This window comes from Danio rerio, chromosome 19 (assembly GCF_049306965.1).
Source record: "Danio rerio strain Tuebingen ecotype United States chromosome 19, GRCz12tu, whole genome shotgun sequence".
Taxonomy (NCBI): Eukaryota; Metazoa; Chordata; class Actinopteri; order Cypriniformes; family Danionidae; genus Danio; species Danio rerio.
In genome coordinates, this window is record NC_133194.1 from 13,858,492 (window position 1) to 13,880,231 (window position 21,740).

General features: G+C 33.6%; 1 protein-coding gene across 1 annotated transcript in view; it reads left to right on the forward strand.

Annotated features, from left to right (window-relative positions):
* Nucleotides 1-10,361: 10,361 nt before the first annotated feature.
* Nucleotides 10,362-21,740, forward strand: part of mc5ra (melanocortin 5a receptor) — a 43,011-nt gene continuing 31,632 nt past the window's right edge. Inside the window, exon 1 of the mRNA XM_005159581.6 lies at nucleotides 10,362-10,470. The gene's annotated coding sequence lies outside the window, so the exon portion shown is untranslated. The remainder of the gene's footprint in view (nucleotides 10,471-21,740) is intronic.

Here is a 21,740-nt window from a genome sequence, read left to right on the forward strand (position 1 = left end):
TGCACACCACCAAAATATCAATAGAGGGGCTTCACAACAACTCAGCGAATGTCCTTGAGTGTCCAGATCTTAATCCTATTGAACATCTCTGGAGAAATCTGAAAATGGCTGTCCAACCTGAGCTTAAGAGGTACTGCAAAGAGGAATGGGCAAAAATTCCCAAAGAAGGATTGCCAAGCTTGTGGCATCATATTCAAAAAGACTTGAGTCTGTAATTGCTGCCAAAGATGCATCAACAAATTATTGAGCAAAGGCTGTGAATATTTTTTTATAAATTTGCAACAATTTCCAAAAATCTTTTTTTTCACGTTGTCATTATGGGGTATTATGTGTATAATGAAATAAATTAATTTAATTTTATTTGGAATAAGGATATAACATAAATAATGTGGATAAAGTAAAGCGCAATGAATACTTTCCGCATGCACTGTACATCTGTAATGAGGGTTACATATGTATTTTGTTTACAGCAGCAGTGTGTTATATTCTCAGACTGCATGGGTTTGAATATACTGGCAGAAGCAATTCTTGGTAACAATCAAAGTAGCAGCAGAAGAGTGGCAGATCTATGCCACCAAGACTAAACACATCAACATTGTCATATACAAATTTAATAGATTAGATTAATCTAATTATTAAATAATAACTTTATTGTCATTACACATGTACAACACAACGGAATGCAGTTTATGTCTAACCAGGAGTGCAATAGCAGCAGGTGCATATAGGTACAAGATAGAAAGTGCATTTATTAAAAAAAAACTATGGGTAATATTTACAGAGGGACTATATTACCATACTAAATCTCTCCGAGAGTTGTCATGACAAATTTTGGGATTTTATGTTTTTACCCCACTTTTTGGAGTGATAACTATAACAGCTTCAACTCTTCTAGAAAGGCTTCCCACAAGGTTTAAGAGTGTGTTGAGGAATTTTGACTATATTTTTTTGAAGCACATTTGTGAGGTCGGGAACTGATGGCTTGCAGTCTCTAATTAATCCCAAAGGTGTTTAGGTTGAGATCAGGACAATCAATTTTCAGTCAGCTTCCTTCTTTAGAAGGTTTGAAGACCTTGTCTGTATATTCCATGTGCTTTGATTTTGTTCCTGGACTAGTTAACGTAAAATTGCAAAAAATTGCACTACATTCCAAAGGGACCTCCACCACCCTTTCTCCCAGTTGGTGCCCTTTTCTTTCCCACCTTTTGAATCACATAGAAGGAGATGCTGAATGTATTATGTTTAGACTGATATCAAAATATTAGTATATATAACACTGTCCATGGTCAGTCACATACATATCTTGTCTGTGTTGTCCTTGCTCATTGTGTCTGTTTATCTTGTGTCTGAGCACATGGCTTAACCTTTGTGTGTTTACCATGTGCTCCTTTGTTCCTCCCTCCTTGTTTCCAGATGCCAAGTCTCCTTGTTTAGCCCTCATCTAGTTCTCGTTAGTCTCAGTGTCTACACCTGGTCCTCATGTTTTTTCTTCCTTTTATATTGTGTTCTTTTCCCTCATGTTTTTGTTCATTGCTGCATGTTACTTGTTACTCAACTGTGCTTGGTTGTCTCTGTGCTGTTGTTTGTGAGTTGTTTTTTTCTTAATGTTTGTATATGTTTGTCTTTTTCAGTAGGCCTTCAGTGTCTTCACTGTCTGGCTTATCGTTATCAAGCCTGCTTGTTTAGGTTATATTTTTTATCTTGTTTAATTTCATAGCTTTAAGTGTTTAGTTTATTTTTATTGATTTTATTTTTGTTTTATTTCCAGAAAGTTAAATCAAATTTAATATCTTTGCTTTTATTTTCAATAGTTTCATTTCTTTTTTTTTGTTGTTGTTATTTTAGCTTGTTGTTTTGTTTCTTAGGTTTGTTCCCCTTGTCTGTCTTTGTCTCTGTGTCTCATCTCTCTCTCTGTCCCAGTCCAGCCCTGCCCACTGTGAGTCCCTGGCTGCTGGTGTGTGTCCTCCATCAGGCCACTTCTGGTGAGACTACAACTCTCCAGTGTGTCTAGTCAGCAGCACTTCTTCCCAGGCCTTCACCACCTCCTGCCTAGACTTGTCGCCCCAGGTCAGTTTCCTGTTCTAATGGCATTCTGTGGTTTCTGGCTGCACCATGTACACTCCAGCACTATCCATTTTCATGTCTACTCTATCCAGGACTTGCCAGCACTACCCCTTTCTTCACCATTGAACTGTGGTTTACCTTAAGCTGCAGTCACACTAGACTTTTCTCCCCATAGACTTTCATTCATAAGCATGCGAATGCATCAAACTGAAAACACAAGCTCATGCGACAAGTTTTGCAGTTCGCTGCATTGCAAAGTTCAAGCTTGGTAAACTTTGACCTGTAAAATCGCATCACTTGATTGTGTGAGACTAATGGAGGATGAAAACATGATCTCTCAGGACAGACATTTAAAATACAGACCAAACCCTTACTTTTTAAAATGTCTATTAATATTGTTTAATCCCGCCCTTTTTTTGCAGCTCCATATGACAGAATTTCACAAGCTCAAACTTTAGTGTGACCGCAGCATTACCCATATTACACTTCACATTGTCAATAAACACTCCATGCACTCAAGTAAACATAAATTGAAATTAAGGTTTATATTATTAAGGGAGAATAAAATTCAAAAACTACAAAGCCCTGTGTAAAAGTGTTTGCTCCTTGCTAAAACATGACTTATTACACCGAAAATCAAATTGTCTAGCCATACTTAGGGCTGATTGCTGCCACACCTGTTTGCAATCAAGAAATTACTAAAATAGGACCTGCCTGACAAAGGGAGGTAGACCAAAAGATCCTCAAAAATCAGGGAAAAAAATTAGAAATATATGCAGACTGACAAGACAAACTTTTTGGAAGGTGTGTGCTCCATAATGTATGGTGTAAAAGTAGCACTGCATTTTAGATAAAGAACATCATACCAACAATAAAATGTGTTGGTGGTAGCATGATGGCTTAACTTGTGCCGGAACACGCCGGATCCAGATCTGGCACCTCTGTAATCTGATCCAGCAACTCATTTCATCGATCCCCCTCCTCAACTGCCCTCCTCTCCCATCCGCTGTTCACTCTCATTTTCGTCTGCGACTCCCCCCACTCTTCACTTCCCTCCTGCGTCCGCAACACCCCTCTGCCATAGAAAAGTACGTTCTATACAGTATAAATGTGAGCAGTATGAATGGAACTCGGATGTACTACATCAGTCATTTTGTCATAATCACATGACCTAGATGCATGAGTTGTGTGTTCACATAGTGCAGCATGCATTGAATGCACACTTCACAATCTTGCCAGAAGTAGTAGGTACTTCTCACATACTGTTTTTCAAATTCTATATAGTATGGAAGTATGCGATTCTGAACGCAGCCCAGGTGATTGTGATACATGTGATTGCAGTGACTGCGACTGGTGAGAAAACAGCAACAAGTCTCTTTCAAATAATTCCTGATGTTAAAATAGATCACTATGGTACACTTTGTATTTATTATAGTATTTTGAACTTTACTTTTTAAACAACATAATTCATATCCGCTGGAATGACCAGAGCTGCACAATGTACACAACTATAAACAAGGATGCTTCAATCACACAACAGGAGTTCTGGTTTGTGGAGTTTAAATCAGGTGTATTTTATACATATATTATATATTATTATATTACATATATTAGCCATAATGGATCTTTATACAGCAGCATATTTACCTGTTTTATGGGCATCCTGTCACATAGTACAGTAGCTGTGAGTAGATGAGCAAAAACAGCATGTGTTAAATGCGTGGATGTGTTTGTATGTGCGTGCACAGTGAACATTGTCACTGCATTTGCGTGTGGCTTTTTCATCTTACTGTAGTATTTGTAACTGTGGGTCTCAGTTTCATCAGATCTATCTGTCATTTTTCTGTGGTTATCCTGACATCCTTCCCTTCTCTGAAGCAAAATGTCCTAAGAGTAGGTGGGAAGAACAGCTTATTCCAAAAGCCCAAAGCTCAAGCCCAAAAATTTTAATATGTAAAATAAATTATAAAAAGTATACCTGAAGTACTTGAAACTTCACAGGCACGTTCTGGAGACACAAACAACTTATTTCACATCATGTAAAAAGGCAAATTTGTTACCATTTTTTTAAGGATGGCATCCTACTTTGTAAAATTACACCCACCCCACTGCTCGAGTCAGTAGTATGAATCTGACCAAATTTTCATCTTGGGCACATTCTAGATTCAGTGACTACCAAGCAGACAAATTCACATTGGGTCTCTGATGCTACCTCTTCAGCCTTCTGGATTTCCTTTAGGTGTCAGAGCCTCCTCTAAAAAAGCTCTTTCAAACGGATGTCCCTTCCAGACATTTGTGCTTCAGCAGTCTGGAGCTCTCCACTCATGTTCATCAGCTTTTATAATGCTGATGTGAATTCAGCTCTTGGTCTGAGGTCATCTTGTGTTTAGTCATGTTTGCTTTTCACATGTTTGTGCTTGTGCATTCTGTTCACAGCTTGTTGGTTGCAAATATGAAAATGTAAAATATATTGATATAAATGTCAGAGGCAGTCCTTGGAGGATTTTTATTATCAACCAGAACTGATTTAGAATATTAAACTGTACATTAAGATATTTCATAGGATGTATTTTTATCTGATGACCATGTGTGGTAGTTCAGTTATGTTTAATCTTGTGCTCATTCTCTTGAATCATGCTTTGATTAATTAAATCCAAAGGAAATGTAAGTTATTGATGGTGGAAATTGTCTATATGCCTTAGGGAACACTGGAAATAACTTCATCAGAAGCTCAGAGAACATACAGAGACATTTGAACAAAGCTATTGTCATAAACTTTGTCTCTTTATCATATGATATATAATAAAAGGACCATGTAGCAGGCCAAATCTAAAAGTAAAATGTCCTGCATTGCAGCAGATGGCAATATAACGTCATTAGGCTGGAAAACTGATACCAAAAAGAACACTGTGATAACAATACAGAGCTTTCTAACATGAATAATACTGAATATACATTTTCCTTTGTTTCAAATTCATTATAAGACAGAGTGCTTATTTAAAGATATATTTTAAATGATGCAAAACATGTTTTTGGGGCTCCTTTTATGGTCTAAATCCTAGATCTAGAGGGTTATAAAGCTCATAGTCTACATTAATTGGCACCTTTTCTAACCCCTTTTCAAGATTTAAGATTAGTCATTTGTGTCTCCAGAGTGTGTCTGTAAAGATTCAGCTCAAAATACTCTTCAGATTATTTATATTCTTAATTTGAGAAATGTAAGCTGTTATGGCATTGCAGCTGTTTTTGTTGCTTATGCCTTTAAAGCTGGTTCTCCCTGCCCCCCATTCCCACGTGCATGTCAGAGCTGAAGGGGTCATGTAGATAAACAGCACAGTGACAGACAAGAATGAAGCAGATCTCCGTTACTACAGTAAAAACTTTATTAACGGATTATTGTTATATTTTATCCTGTTATATGTTTAGCTTTTCACTGTTTTTGCACAGCAAATGTGACAGGATACACATTGTATGGACATCCGTTATGTTAATATACAAAATAAACCTGATTTAAGTCCACAAACCGATATTCTTTTATAATTTTACTGACATGCGGCTGTTCGAATTACTATCCTTATTACAAACATGCACTGTTTTAAAAAGGTTTTAAACTTGTAAAACTCATTCATGATCACATTTGATGATGATTGATGATCACAGAGAGCTCAACTGATCTTTTATTCCTAGTTGTTTTGCGCACGTCCTGTCTTGTTGATATGATTATATGCGTCACTATGGAGATTTGTTAATACAAGTCTGTCAATCAATTCCGTGGGCAAAGGAAACCACTGTTATGTCACATTGTGGTGAGCCTCAAAATGGGAGGGATTTGGACCCTATTTTAACATCAGAAAATTAAAAAAAAGAGGCTTATTGTGTTTATATCACCTCAATATGAATGTGGACACACTATACCTACACACAGTTCTGTCCAAGCAGCTTACAAAAGTAGATTTTCTTAAAGGGATACATTTTAAGAAAACATTTCAGATCTGCCCTTAACACATCGACATTAAGTCAAGATGTTACTTCTGCAAATGTCTGCATTTCAGTTTGAATAATTTGTCACACAGTAATGCCAAAAGCATTCACAAAGAAAAACAGGGAGGCTGTAGACTTGTTGTTGTAGAGCTGCTGTTTATTTCCAGACAGTTATAAAGTACTAAATTACCACTTTGAAACATTTTATTCAAGTTGTGTACAAAGCCCATTCACATTGACTCACAATCAAGCAAATTCAGCAAAAGTAGCAACATTTTTAACTATATTTGCAATGAAGCCATTTAACAAGACTGCTGTGATGAAGTATGTTATAAGCATTCGTCAGCATTTTAAATCCTTGAAAGTTTTAAATATTTTGACAAAAAATAAATAAATAAAAAAAAAAAAAAAAAAAAAAATATATATATATATATATATATATATATATATATGAAAATGCATATGTATTTACTCATGTATTACTGTATGTCATCTTTGGTTAAAATCACAAGCACGGATGCATGCACACATGCAGGCATACTCTCTCTCTCTCTCTCTCTCTCTACACACACACACACACACACAACGCGCAGTACAGTGCACCAGGTGAGCGGCTCCTCAACCTCATCAGTGATTCATCAACATGCACGATCACGTTCATCAAGTTTGCTTAAACTAAGCATTCTAAAGTATGGCTGTATTTTACAAGCAAGGATTCTGACACAGCAACATTAAGCAGACGCTTTACAAAGGTTGCATGTAGGGGAAAAACACATTAAACTTAATGAAACATTTGAGGGCGCATGGAATCAGAGAAAAGAAAAGGGCTGTCTTTGACAGCTTGCAACATCATCTGGCACTTTCACTAAGTACATTTACATAGACACCAATACTCAGCTTTAATGACTAAGATAATACTCTGATTAAGAGTCTACCATGTAAGCAGCAATTATTTTTCTTTTTTTAATATTTCAAATTAATCGTGTGCGTTAACGCGTTAATTTTGACAGCCCTAATATATATATATATATATATATATATATATATATATATATATATATATATATATATATATATATATATGGAATTACTGCTTATAAGAATTATGTGAGGTGTTTTGAATGCAGCATCTATGGCAGGACAGTAAATTTAATGTTGTTCTTTTATTTGGCTGCCGTTATTAGTCTTGCACAATTTTTTATCTTTTTTTAAATATCTTTATAACACTATCATTGAGGTTTTCTTGTATTATTTGAGCTAATAGGATTGTAAAACTGCGCCATAACTATGCTTTAAATTTACTAAACTATGACGACTTCCACTGCTATGAAACTCAAAAATGTGTAAAGGGGCCATAGCTTAAGAAGCCTTGAAAGCTGAAACTAGTGGTAAAGGTAAGAAGTGTTATATTTCTGTTTGAAGTCCAGTCACAACACACTGAACCAGCTGGCCAATCAGAACACTCCGAGCTTTTCAGGAGGAGGGGCTTTTAGAAACCAGAACTAATTTCAGAAAGCATGGGAACTGCAAAAATTTAGTGTGTGAAACCATTTAATTGAATATTAAAGCCTATTAACTTAATACAGCACACCCAATAAACATTAGATTGACCTTTTCAAATGGCAGCATGGCCTCTTTTATAGAAAGGGTTGCATGAAATGTTACATATTTTTCTTCAATAAAAAATCCAAATAAGTAAAATTCCCAAGGCTATTTACTGTGGTTGATTCTGAGGATTTTATTCCGTAAAAGGATTGTTTATTTATGAATGCTGGTTGAGGTAGAAAAACTGAGTGCTATGACAAATTGTTTGTTATCTGACTCCCTGTGGAGAGAAGTAACCACAGTTTACGTTTAGTGCTATTTAAATGAGAGTCCTTAATCAAACACCCCTAGAGAAAGCTCTTGTGTTTCAGCTTCCGTCATCAGTAATTGTCTCCCACAGTTATATGGGATTTGTTGGAATTCGTTGGTAACAGAGATCACAGTGATACAGCTTTCTCAATGCACCCTTTGTTCTGATTTATAAAAAAAAAACAGTCATGGGTTCTGTTTAAGAGTATTTCTCACATGGTAATCCTGATGGTGAGCTGTCATTCATCGGATGAATCTGGATGACTTAAAACCGGCCTGTCCTAAAATAAACCACTCAAAAATATCTTTAGACATTTCAAATCATGTCACTTATTGAAACCACCTTCACTTGTGTGATTCTTCAGTACATATCTTTCTATTACTTGAATGTTTTCTCATTTCCCAGTTAATGCGTGACTAATACGAGGGATTGTGTGAGCAATAATAGGCTGACTTTTGAAGAGTGTAAACACTGTCTGGCTGTGTTTGTGAAACTCAACATATTAACACTACAGTTGACAAAAAAGCCCAACCCACCTGAGGGGAAAACAAATCAATGTTCCCTGTTTCTTCCTTCTGGGAAAAAGAAGATAGATTTGGCAGTTTAAAAGCAACAGCAAACTTTTGACTGAATATTTAATTCAACCACCTACTACGTGTAAGGCTACTCAGTTTTTAAAATAGCTTTTATAATATATATATATATATATATATATATATATATATATATATATATATATATATATATATATATATATATATATATATGAGGGAAGAATTTAAGTAAAAATTACGTATAATAATATTCATATTATATATTAACGTTTATAAAATGAAAATATAATCAAATTAATATTAATATAATAATGTGTTATGAACACACAATTTGTGATGCCCCCATACTCCAAAATTAATGTGATTTTAAAAAAATAATTTTTTCTATACCCTGTAAAACCCAACAGTCAACTTTACCAAATTAAATGAGTGTACTGTAGGTCACTCAAAATTTACTGAAAGGTAATTCTTCTCATTTGAAAACAGTTTTGAAGTCAGTGTTGAAAGTAATGAGTTAATTATATACCTCATTACTTCAACTTAAATGGGGTAAGTTCACAGTACTCGTATAGATTCGTTTTTTTTTAACTCAAATGGTTTGTAGCAAAACGGTTTGAGTTGTCTTATTAGGTTTTACATTACTCAGCTGGTTTAAGTTCTCTTCATTTATTGGGTTACACATTACACATTAGGATTAGTTTTTGAACTTAAATGGTTTATTGCAATCAGTTTCCTCAAATGGTTTGAGTTACCTTAACTTTTTGGGTTTTACAGTGCATATTTCATTAACAAACAAGATTTAATTGTATAATACATTTTATTAACCCACAGAAGTCTTATTTATTATCTGGGCTTCTTCTTTTAGGGTTCTGAATTTAATAATCAAAAAAACATTATTTAATAATTTGTATTTTTTTATTAAATTATAGCAAATTTTATTAAACATCAAGAACAATTGTGTTGCTAAAAGTACAGTTACATTTTTAAAAATGCTGCTCAGATATGGGGTAAAATTACATATTTAATTCATATACTGGTTAAAGTAAATAGTTTTGGATTAAAGGATAAAGCGTTTAGGTGATATTTGTACTTAAAATGCTGTAAGAGACTCTTGTCTAAAATACTTCACTTATTTTATCAAACACATTTAAAGTCCAATGTTTACATACATTGTGTAAGTCATTTTTAATAAAATATTTTTTTATATTGGTAATTTATAATATTTTTGCCCTTCCCAGAGATGGGTTGCAGCTGGAAGGGCATCCGCTGCGTAAAAACTTGCTGGATAAGTTGGCGGTTCATTCCGCTGTGGCGACCCTGGATTAATAAAGGGAATAAGCTGACAAGAAAATGAATGAATGAATATTTTTGCCCATCTTGTGATCTAATTTGTTTTCATTTGGCTTATTTAAAATTGGCCAAACAATGTCAACTTTCCTTATACCATCTTTGTTTGTCTTGTTGAAAAAATGTATTTATTTATTTATTTATTTATTCATTCATTTTCTTTTCGGCTTAGTCTCTATTAATAAGAGGTCACCACAGCGGGATGAACCACCATCTTATCCAGAACATGGATGCGCTTCCAGCTGCAACCCAACACTGTGAATTTATTTATTTATTTATTAAATAATTTATTTTTATTTTATAATTTTTATTTATTTATTTTGAAGCAAGTGATTATTTTCTGCTATTACCTTAAGTACTGGGGCACCATCCCGTAGTTAAAAACGTGTTTAGTAATGACAGCCCTTAGCAGTAAAAGTTTAGGCATTTGTGGACTAGAAAGACGCATTCAGTAAAGTTGCACGGGGTTCCGGAAGGTGCTGTGAAAGCTTGAGGAGCTCTGGAGGTGGAGCTGTCGCTGTTCCCGATCCTATATATGCATCTGATGCAGCAGAGACCCCGCTCTTCATGGAGATCTTCAAACACCCTCCTCCAGCGCGAATAAACGCCTCTGGACTGAAGGAAACACACTGTTTAAGATTCAGTACAGACAACTCCTGCTCCAAACAAGTGAGTCCGTTACTGAACTTCAGCTTTGTCGTTTCGAAACCTAAATGCATTTGATCCCCACCGAAACTTATGCAGTATTGTTTTGACCGATTTGATAACACGCACTGAAGAACATTTTCTATCTCATTCTTTGCACCGCATTCCGTTTGCATGGTTAGGAGCACTACTGCTAAACAGGGTTGTGTGTTTTGTAAAGCTTTTCAACTGCATGTTGGGATTACACCTCCAGACTATTCATTTGATCAATTCATTCATTAACCGAAGAAGTGATACGGCGCTGTCCACCAACTAGTGCTGAAACCTCATTCAGTTTTCATTCATCAAAATCCTGTCTATCACACGGGTAGGCGATACTGTCCTGTCATTTAGCAACTTAAAATGGTAACGTTTAACATGTGACGATTACGTCTTATAAATGTTATTAAGCAACCTCAATGCAATTGTATTAACCAGTTTGGCTATCTAAATGGTAGGCTATATCATCAAGATGAAACTTCTATTATTAACTAGCTGATATAAAACATGGCATTAAAATGGATGTTTTTTTTTTGTTGGGTCAAAATCTTTTGTAAAGCATATAAATACGATGTGCTGATGCCTGAATGGCGAGGTGGGGGTTAGGTTGATTTTTTTAGACTCGTTATGTTCATCGCACGCTGTTTTCAAAGCTTGGGTAGCAGTTTGGTGAAAATATTGTTGTAACTGTACTGAAGGTGTTGCTTGCTTCAGTAGCCTAAGTCTCGGCGTGTCCGTGGGTTTGCCTAGCTTGTTGCAGTGTTATGGACTAAAGGAGCGATGCCCGATGCGCAAGTGACTCAGTTTTATCGATTGCGGAGACGGTGAGCAGCAGGATCGCTTTCAGTGGATGAATTCGGAGGAAAACATTGTTACCATGTCTTAAACTTACTTTCACTTTAGTTATTTTAAATAAATGGCTGAAGACTGAAGTAGTTGGAGTATTCTAAAACCTGTTTACGACTTTTGCTTTACATGGTTCGTTAATTTGGAAACAAAGAATCTTTGTTTTCCGAATCATCTATAACTTAATATTTTTCAACTTAAACCATTTTTTTTAATGTAATTATCCACTTCTTGTTAATTAGTGAATGAAGGAAAAGTTTTAAATGCTACCATGTTTTACAATGTTATTACTGTATTCTTTTGTTTATTTATTGTTATCAACTGTGACCCTGAACCCATCTTAGGCTATATAGCTCGGGTCTATTTTTTCACGGGTTTAAATATTCCTTTCATACCAAAGATCATCTTTCATGAAGATATTTTGTATATCTCTTAATGCAGGTATATCCTAACTAAATTTTTGATTAGTAATGTGCATCTTTAAGCACTTGATTTAGGCAACTGAAAGCGGATTTTCTTATGGTTTAGATTAAAACTCCAGATTTTCAAATAGCTTTATCTTGGCAAATAAGGTCCTATATCCTAACAAACCAAAGCTTCTTCATTAAACTTTCAGGTGATGTATTAATCTCAATTCAAATAAAAATTACACATACAGTTGAAGTCAGATTTAATAGGGTCAGATATAATAATATATTTCCCAAATGATTTCTTCTGGAGACAGCTCTTATTTGCTTTATTTCGGTTAGAATAAAAGCAGTTATTATTTTTTTTAATAAATTATTTTTTTCAAAAATTTTAAGGACAAAATTATTAGCCCCTTTAAGCTATAATTCTATTTCATAGTATACAGAACAAACCATTGTTATACAATAACTTGCCTAATTACCCTAACCTGCCTAGTTAACCTAATTAAGTTAAGCCTTTAAATATCACTTTAAGCTGTATTAAAGTGTCTTGAAAAATATTTAGTCAAATATTATTTACTGTTAACATGGCAAAGATAAAACAAATCAGTTATTAGAAATTAGTTATTAAAACTATTATGTTTAGAAATATGTGGAAAAAATCTTCTTACAATTCAGGGGGGCTAATAGTTCTGACATCAACTGTGCGTCAAAAGGTAAATTTTCCTTAAATTAAACGAGAAATATAAATTTAATTGGATTTAATTTCTTTGAATTTAAAATTGATAAATGTATTTTTTTTTATTCAAAACAGCATAAGTATTACTCTGAAAAGTTTATAAATAAAATAAATTCATTTATATTTGCATAAATACTCACTTTCAGATAAAAAAGGTTATCAGTTTTATGGTGCTGTGGTTCAGTAGGTGTACATATCAACACAATTATGCCTCCAAAAATGTAAGATACAGTGCTCAGTATAAATGAGTACACCCCATTTTGAAAATCGATATTTGAATCCATTTCTCAGTGAATATGGGTAATATATATATTGGTGCATTTAAACAAAACAGATTTATTAAGATATATTTATTAAAATAATATTCTAGTTACAGAACACCTTTAGAAATGGAAATATAATACATTTAAATTCATGCAAAATATAGCAAAAAAAAAATCCATTTAAACAAAGTTGTATATATTTTTTGTTTTTCTTGATTTGTTTCTATTTTTGAAAATGTAATTTAATATTTTTCACTCACATATACTTTTATTTGTACTAGTTTTTTTTTAACCATTATCGTAAGTTATTTTGTTAGATTAGCTCCAGATTTGGCTTCAGTACTGAGTCTGATTAAACTAATGTATACGCACAAATATAATATTGTAAAGCAGTGGTCACCAAACTTGTTCCTGGAGGGCCGGTGTCCTGCAGATTTTAGATCCAACTCTAATCAAACACACCTGAACAAGCTAATCAAGGTCTTACAAGGTATACTTAAAACACCCAGGCAGGTTTGTTGAGGCAAGTTGGAGCTAAACCCTGCAGGGTCACCGGCCCTCCAGGACTGAGATTTGTGACCCCTGTTGTAAAGCATCAAACAGAAAAAAATGATTTAAATGAGAGATTCTTAAGGGGTGTACTTATATGCTAAGCACTGTACATGGAAAATTTATTTTTATAAAAGATTTTAATACTAAAATAATATAAACAACAAGCATTTTTGACAATTGAAGGCTTTACATATATACAAACCCCGAATTAGATCAAAAACAGATCAGTTATTAAAAACTGATTTGGTTCAATTATTTCTTTGAAATTTTCAATTTCTTGAAATCAGCAAATAAAAGTCAAACAAAACAATTATTTAAAATGACTGAAGCTAATCAATTATCTCTTAAAATTGGGTGTACAGTAAATAAATGTTAAACATTCAAAATATAAACAGGGCAGAATCTACAGTCAAAATATGTCATAACAGTATTTAGGAAAGTCTATATTTCAAATAGTTAGTACAAAACACTAAAATACCAGATGCACTGCAGGGAAGACATTTAACACAATCTATAAGGCAAGGATTTCAGGAGCAGTAGCCGATAATATCAATTTAATACGCTTTTGAAAAATGGCTCTGTGTTAAGGTGTGTGATGCAATGCAACCACAATCAATTTGACATTTAAAGCAGAAACATATTAATTTTATATTTAGTTCAAATAAACATAAAAAGATGCATGGAGACTGCTGGGAAAGCTATTAAAAGATAAAATAAATTACATAATTTAATTAATCTAAAACAATTATTTCTGTTGGTTTCTGTTGGCAATGAACAGTTGCAAGTTTATTAATTAATTTAACAAAAGCATGCATATAGCTGATTGTTTACCCTCAAAACAAATGATTGTTTTCCTAAACATACTGTATCTGATCAGTATCTTTTCATCAAAGAGTGAATAATAATGAGAATGCCTTTTCTATATATGAAGAGTTCAGATACAAAACCCTCTAAATTCATCAGAGCAATGATACAAAACCCTCTAAATTCATCAGAACAATGTCTATCAGGCTCCTCTAATTAGGTTCAGAAGTTTCATTTTACAGGTAATGATAAGGTTATAAATAAAATAGCTTTTTTTTTTTTAAATGTTACTGTAGACAATTCTTTGGTTTTTAACAAGGTAAATTTTCTTAGGCGTCAAAACCAGCTAAATCCACTTTTTTGCAAAAACCTCTAAAACTGGGACAAGACATTGTAATTAGTTGAAAAAGCACTAAAGATGCATTCAGAAATGATTTAACTAAACATATAACATACACAAACCATCTGAAATTAAAAACAGATAAATCTGTCAAGTAAGTGGTGGTTCATTCCGCTGTGGTAACCCCTGATAAACCAGGGACTAAGCAGAAGGAAAATGAATGAATAAAATCGGTCAAGTGCATTAATCAATAACATTAAAATTGACATTAATAAATCAATTTTATTATTAAAAATTGTTGTTAAAAAACAATCTATTGTCATTTCTGATATTTGGGATTTGCATTTAATGTAAGTAGAACAATGTAAACATTGTGAAACATCAATATTTGTGCATTGTCCATTACTAAAACTATAATTTATTAAAGTAATATAAATAATGTACAGTTTTATCCATTATATTTATCTTAGCTTGCATAGCTTGCATTAGCAAATAAAACACAAGGTAAGGCCCACTATGCAAAAAAGAGAATGTCGTTTATTCATCCTCACTATACTCAAGGTTTTGGTCTCTTTTTCATCTATTGCTTATTCTCATAGCATCCATGCGAGATAAAAGAACAGCATCTTTACTTCGTCGAGTTGCTGTTTAATGTATAGTAAATCGGACTCATTCAAAGTAGCGGCGCTGAATGTATGTTACACTTCCGGCTGTACATTGTGTTTTCTTTTTCATATAATACACAGAGTTTTGAGGTAAGTGACACTTTCATTTGCCATTCACTGACAGTTGGACAGGCTCATGCAGTTCATCAAACCTCATCTTTTAAAATCAAAAGTGTAACTGAACAGTCTCCTCATAAAAGCCTGTGTACAGTGCACTTCTACATTAAAAACATATGATTCGATTTGCGCCGTCTGATTGGTTCTCGGGACATAGCAGCTTTTGCTGTCAAAGTGGCATGATGTTTAGAGGCTTTTGTAAACAAACTGTTATTTCTGAATGAGCTGACGCTGTGATTTAGATTATGTCAAACAAAACTATTTGTTGAACATGTACTACGTGCCCAAAGCATTCCATCAGTGTCGTTAGCTTATTTTTGGCAGAAGTGGTGTTTAGCGGCTTTTGCAACTCTCCATATCGATTCATGCACTGAAAAAAAATAATAATTCTGCAAAATCGCAAACAATTTAACTGTGTTGAATTTAAACAAGCAAATTTAATTTAGTACTTTTCACCTTAATGTGTTTAAATTGAACCCAAATAAATAGTTTATAGCCACTATAATAATAAAATAAATTATAAATGCAAGGAATCATCTTTAAATAATTTTTTTTCAGTTTGCTATTTATCATGTCTAACTATTAATCTCATTAAAATTAATTAAATAAAGCATAAAGCACTTTGAACTAAAAACTAAAAAAAAAAAAAAAAAAAATTATTAATTTACTCTGAATGTTGCATACATAAAAAAGCATACATTTTCAATCCCAGAGTTGTGTTTGTTATGGTGTTATTTGTCATAAGAAGAGTTATTTCATAGAAAATTACATTAAAGTAGCAACCTAGTACCGAATGTTAAAAAAAATAAAAATAAAATAATAATATAAGACAATAAATAAGGAAATGTTTTCTGTACCTTTACTAGAATCTATTTTGTTTTGTTTTGTTTTGTTTTGTTTTGTTTTGTTTTGTTTTGTTTTGTTTTGTTTTGTTTTGTTTTGTTTTGTTTTGTTTCGTTTTGTTTCGTTTTGTTTTATTTGTTCCCAGTCAAAATGTTCTCAAACATGTAATGAGAGTAATCAGTTAAAGCAATGACTAACGTTAACAGATGGCTCTTTATTATAAAGTCAATAATTAAGTTTATTAAAACAATGATCTCTCGTTTGGCACTTTAGTGCTCCGACAGCATGATTTTAGCCAACATACTGTTAGTGTGCACATATCTCTTCTATAGTATTTATTTATGTCACTTATCAGTTTTTGTATTTGTGTCACTTTTTATAATGTTTATTTTATTTTATTTTACAACAAAACTCACCTAAATTTTAGATAAAAAACAGCATACATTTTCATGTATATCTACAAAATTCAATCCCAAAATTGTGTTTGCTATGGTGTTATTTATTATAGACAGTATTATTTAATAGAACATACTTTAAAGTAGAAACCTAACACTGAACGAAAAAAAAAAGAAATTTGAATATGTTTTCTGCACCCTTACTAAAAGCTATTTATTTTAATTTAATTAAATTTCTATTTATTTATTTATTAAAAAAAAAAAAAAAATATATATATATATATATATATATATATATATATATATATATATATATATATATATATATATATATATATAGGTAAGTCTTACTCATTGACTAAAACAAACTATGTTCTCTCATTTGGCATTTCAGTGCTATCAGACGGCATGCTTTTGGCCAACATACTGTTTGTGTGTAGATATCTCTCCCACAGTATTTATTTATGTCACTTTTTGTAATACCACTTTTTGTTGTAACTTTTTGTATTTATGTCATTTTTTGTAATGTGTTAATTTTAATTTAATTTAATTTAATTTAATTTAATTTAATTTAATTTAATTTAATTTAATTTAATTTAATTTAATTTAATTTAATTTTATTTTATTTAATTTAATTTAATTTTATTTTATTTTATTTTATTTTATTTGTTCCAAGTCAAAATGTACCCAAGGGTGTAATTTGATCAATTGGTTAATGCAATGACTAACATCAACAGATGGCTCTTTATTCTAAAGTCTTACCAAATAACCAAAACAAACAATGATCTCTCATTTGGCGTTTCAGTGCTATCAGACAGCATGGTTTTGGCCAACATACTGTTTGTGTGCACATATCCCTAATACAGTATTTATTTATGTCACTTTTTGTAATGTGTTCATAAACAGGGTATAAATATATATTCCGAATGTGTAATCTAGTGACTTGGAAATCACTTGTGATGGTAGGCAGATCAGTAGGCAATTTTGAGACGCATCCAGCATTAGGCATTGCAGAACGTGTTCATGGGATTGAGTCAGAGCTGCGTGGGTGTGTATGTGTGTGTGTGCGGATCATGCCACGTCTTTCTCTGTGTGTGTTTGCCCACTGCAGTGCTGCTTGGATTCAAAACCACAGCATAGAACGTATGTCTTAACTGAAGGTCAAGAGGCTCCTCTGAGCTTATTTAAGAAAAAGCAATAAACATGCACAGAGCCATAGATAAAAGAAGTTGTTTATTTGGAGTAGGGTTTAAATCCACGGGCCTGGTTCAAACACTCCCTGCTTTAATGAGCCCAGGGGAGCGAACACAGATCCCACGGAAGTCTGCAGTTGAATGCATCGCAGCGCTGATAAATGCCACATACTCTATCAGTGTTATGTAAGAAATATCTCTGCTTGATATGTTGGAATGATTGTGAGAATTGTTGCAGTTGCCTAAAATGTAGCTTGTGCAATTGTGTATTTTATTCACACTTCTGTAAATAAATGTGGGGTTATCAGCGTTATATTATGTTATTGGATGAGCTAAACTGGCTGTAGTGTGTGAATGTGAGTGCATGGGTGTTTCCCAGTTCTGGGTTGTGGCTGGAATGGCATCAGTGCGTAAAACATATGCTGGTATAGCTGGCGGTTCATTCTACCATGAACTTAAAGGACATGTACAACTGTATTTCGGCAGATTGTACAATCTTAATACTAACTTTCATGACTAAAATTTAGACTTTAGATTTATCAGGCTCCTTTTGTAATAATGCCAAATTTCGTTCAGACTTTTAGCTCTGGAAAAGTTAGGAGATATAAAATGATCTGTTATCAGACAGATCATTTTATAGAAACTTATATTTTACATTCTTTTTAAACACAAAAGGCCAAAGCAGAGAGTTTGTTTGTCAGACAAAACAGCAGATTGCCACAGGGTCACATCCTATATTTTATATTGACGTTATGATCTTAATTTATAGGGTTTAATATGCTGTTGGTTCACTCGTTACAGCTATAATAATGTAAATGTCAGTTTTCAGTTTCAGCACATGCCCCTCAAAAGGTCTGTTCAGGCCCTGACCTCCTGCTATCACATTGTCAATAACCTTATATTAGTTCACTCAAAAATGGCACCACTGACTCACACTTGAGAGGTTCCAAACCGTAATAAGTTTCTTCTTCTCTTGAACACAAATGAATAGAACTTTGCCGAGTGATAGAAACAGGTAGCCAATGAATTCCATAGTAGGAGTAAAAGTGTCATTGAAGTCAAGGTCTACCAGTTTCTTTTATGTTCAGCAGAAGAAAAAACCCAAACAGGTCTGGAACAAGTGAAGGACTTTTTAAATGGTCCTTTTTGGGTGTACTCAACCATTTATGTACAGGTTTGAACATTACATTAAAATGTGTTTACATCTAAACTTCAGTTCTTTTGTGGCCAAAATGTGAAATTGGGGTTTTGGCGATCAGTTTTGTGAAAAATAATTTCTTGATCATTTTTTATGTTTCTTTTAAACTTCACATTAACAGCAGAAGAACGACAGCCGGTCAGACAGCTATTTGCCCATTCATGCAGCAAGGTTATTTGAAATGCAAGCGCACGTTGCAGATTCATGTACTGCTGTTTCCAGCAAACAAGTCTCAAGCATGCCTTAAGAAGATATCGCTTAGAAAAAAAAATGCACCTTTATGATTTTCATATAGATCTGAGAATCATTCATTCTGTATTCCTGTCTTTATTTTCTATGGTATCTTTCTGGGTTCAACAGCGTACACTGAGGTTAAGCATTGAGAAAAGCAAACAAGACATCAGTTCATTATCCAACCACTCAGGAACACAGCCTCAGTACTATTAGACTGGAAGAGCACAAGGTGTTCCTAACATGTTTTATTCATAAAGTGTCACGCCAGGACATTTGAAAGATCTCTTTAGAAAGCACGACTTATGTTCTTATGTTTATCCGCAACACAAGACAAATACATCTACTGTGAGGCATCGTCCCAAAATGCAGCTGATTTGTAAAAGAGCTTAGTGTTTCTGATTTCAGCACACCACAAGAATGAGTCTGTGAATGTAAGGAGACCTCGGTGCTTTCATAAGTCTGTGACCGTGATGATCTGAAGCAGATGACGCACACAGTGCTTATTAAAGCTTCTCATATGACACATTTTGTTTGCGTGTGTGTTTGCTCCGAGCGCACTGAGGTTAATTTCAGTTGAAACCGATGAAATGGCATCAAGCTAACATTGTTCCCTCACATTCAATTTTGTATTTGTGCTGATTATAGGTAGAAAGGTGAATCATACCTATGATACAGTACATTTTATGTTGGAAAAATATTCATTAGTTTTATTATCCCTTTATTTATCTGGGGTCGCCACAGCGGAATGAAGCTTATCCAGCATATTTTTTACCTAGTGGATGCTCTTCCAGCTGCAACCGATCACTGTGAAACATCCATACACACTCATTCACACACATACATACACTACAGACAATTTAGCTTATCCAGTTCACCAATAGCGCATGTGTTTTGGACTGTGGGAGAAACCGAAGCACCTGGAGAAAACCCACATGAACACAGGGAAAACATGCAAACTTTACATTAAAATGCCAGCTGAACCAGCCAAGGCTCAAATCAGCAACTTTCTTGTTGTGCTACCCACTGTGCCACCGTGACGCCTGTTGGAAAAATATGTACAGCTTACAGTTTTTTTCCAACGGTGTACTCATGTTTTCAAAACAGCATCTCCTTTTTTTCAAAACTATATACACAATTCTCAAAACTGCACACACAAAACACAAAATGCCTCACTTCTGCTTCAAAATGTAACACTGCATTCAAAATACCATGAACCTATGGCAGAATGAAGCATTTGCATCAAATGCCAAACACTTCTTTCATAATATACTGTAACACTTTTGGATATAACAGGTAAACACTGTTGTTCTAAATCTAAAGCTCTTTGCTCTTTCACAGACTCATATCTACAGTTCAATACAATGTTCTACAGTGACAGTAATCTGCTGAGAGGAGGAACAGGTACACTGTAAACACCAATGACATGAAGAAACAGAAAATATTTACAGTTTTTTTTTTTTCGATTGTTTACACTCTAAAATAAAAATTTCCACACAATTTGCAAAAATTCTACTCCAAGGTGCAAAACACCGCCACAGATTTGCACAACATTACACACAATGTCTGCTTCACTCTTTTTGCAAAACATTACACACGGTAATATTTTAACACTTTAGACACAGATAAGGATTGTGAGGTTATTTCCTTGTCATTACAAAGCCCCTGATTGCCAATGACCATGCCTATAAACTAATTAGTGTGCTAACACATGTGCTAATTTGAAAACGCAGCACTCAGGAGTTCTATAAAAGGCAGCAGGTGATTTCACCTGTATTCATCAAAAATGGAAGGAGCTAGAAGAAGAGAGAGAATAAGAATGACAAAAGAAATCTGTGCAACACTTCTTGACCATGTTATCAACCATGGACTGACACTGATGGAAGCTGGACAGAGTTCAACCAAATCTCAGCAGAAATACTGTATTTCTTGAATTGAAATAAATTCTTCAGTCTGCAGCATCAGTGTTGTGCAGTGATTGATACGTTTATGGTAGGCCCATTTGTGTACATTCTCCCTATATCTCAAACTAATCATGAAGAATGTTGTGTGATTATATTTTTGTATGTGATTATATATATATATATATATATATATATATATATATATATATATATATATATATATATATATATATATATATATATAAAAGAACTCAGTTTTCAAAATTGTAAGTAAACAATAGAAAAAAAAATGTATTAGGCCAAACATTATTGGTGTATATTGGAAAAAAAACATAAAAATACTATTACTGTATGTAAAAAAAAAAAAAAAAAAAACAGCATCGTGAAAAGTATATTCTTTAGAGTACAGTAAAGAACACAATTGTGTGTGGGGGGTCTTGGGGAAAAAGAGCATTCATTGCCTGAAGTAGTGTCATGCGCTGTAGGGTTTGCCGTCATACACTTTACAGAGCCAGGCTGAGAATTTTTCTATTCTTTTCTAAAGGAATTTAGGATTATGAAAAGATAAATATGCAGTAGGTACAAAACTACAAATTGTGGATGTTTTTTGTGTGTGACCATAACAGCCTGGTGTCCCATCACCTTTGACTATTTATAGGTCTATAAAGCAGTGATTAGTTAGTGAACAGTTAAGAAATCAGTGTTCCCACATTTGAGAAGAGTGTGTGTGTGTGTGTGTGAGTCACCTGGTGAATAAG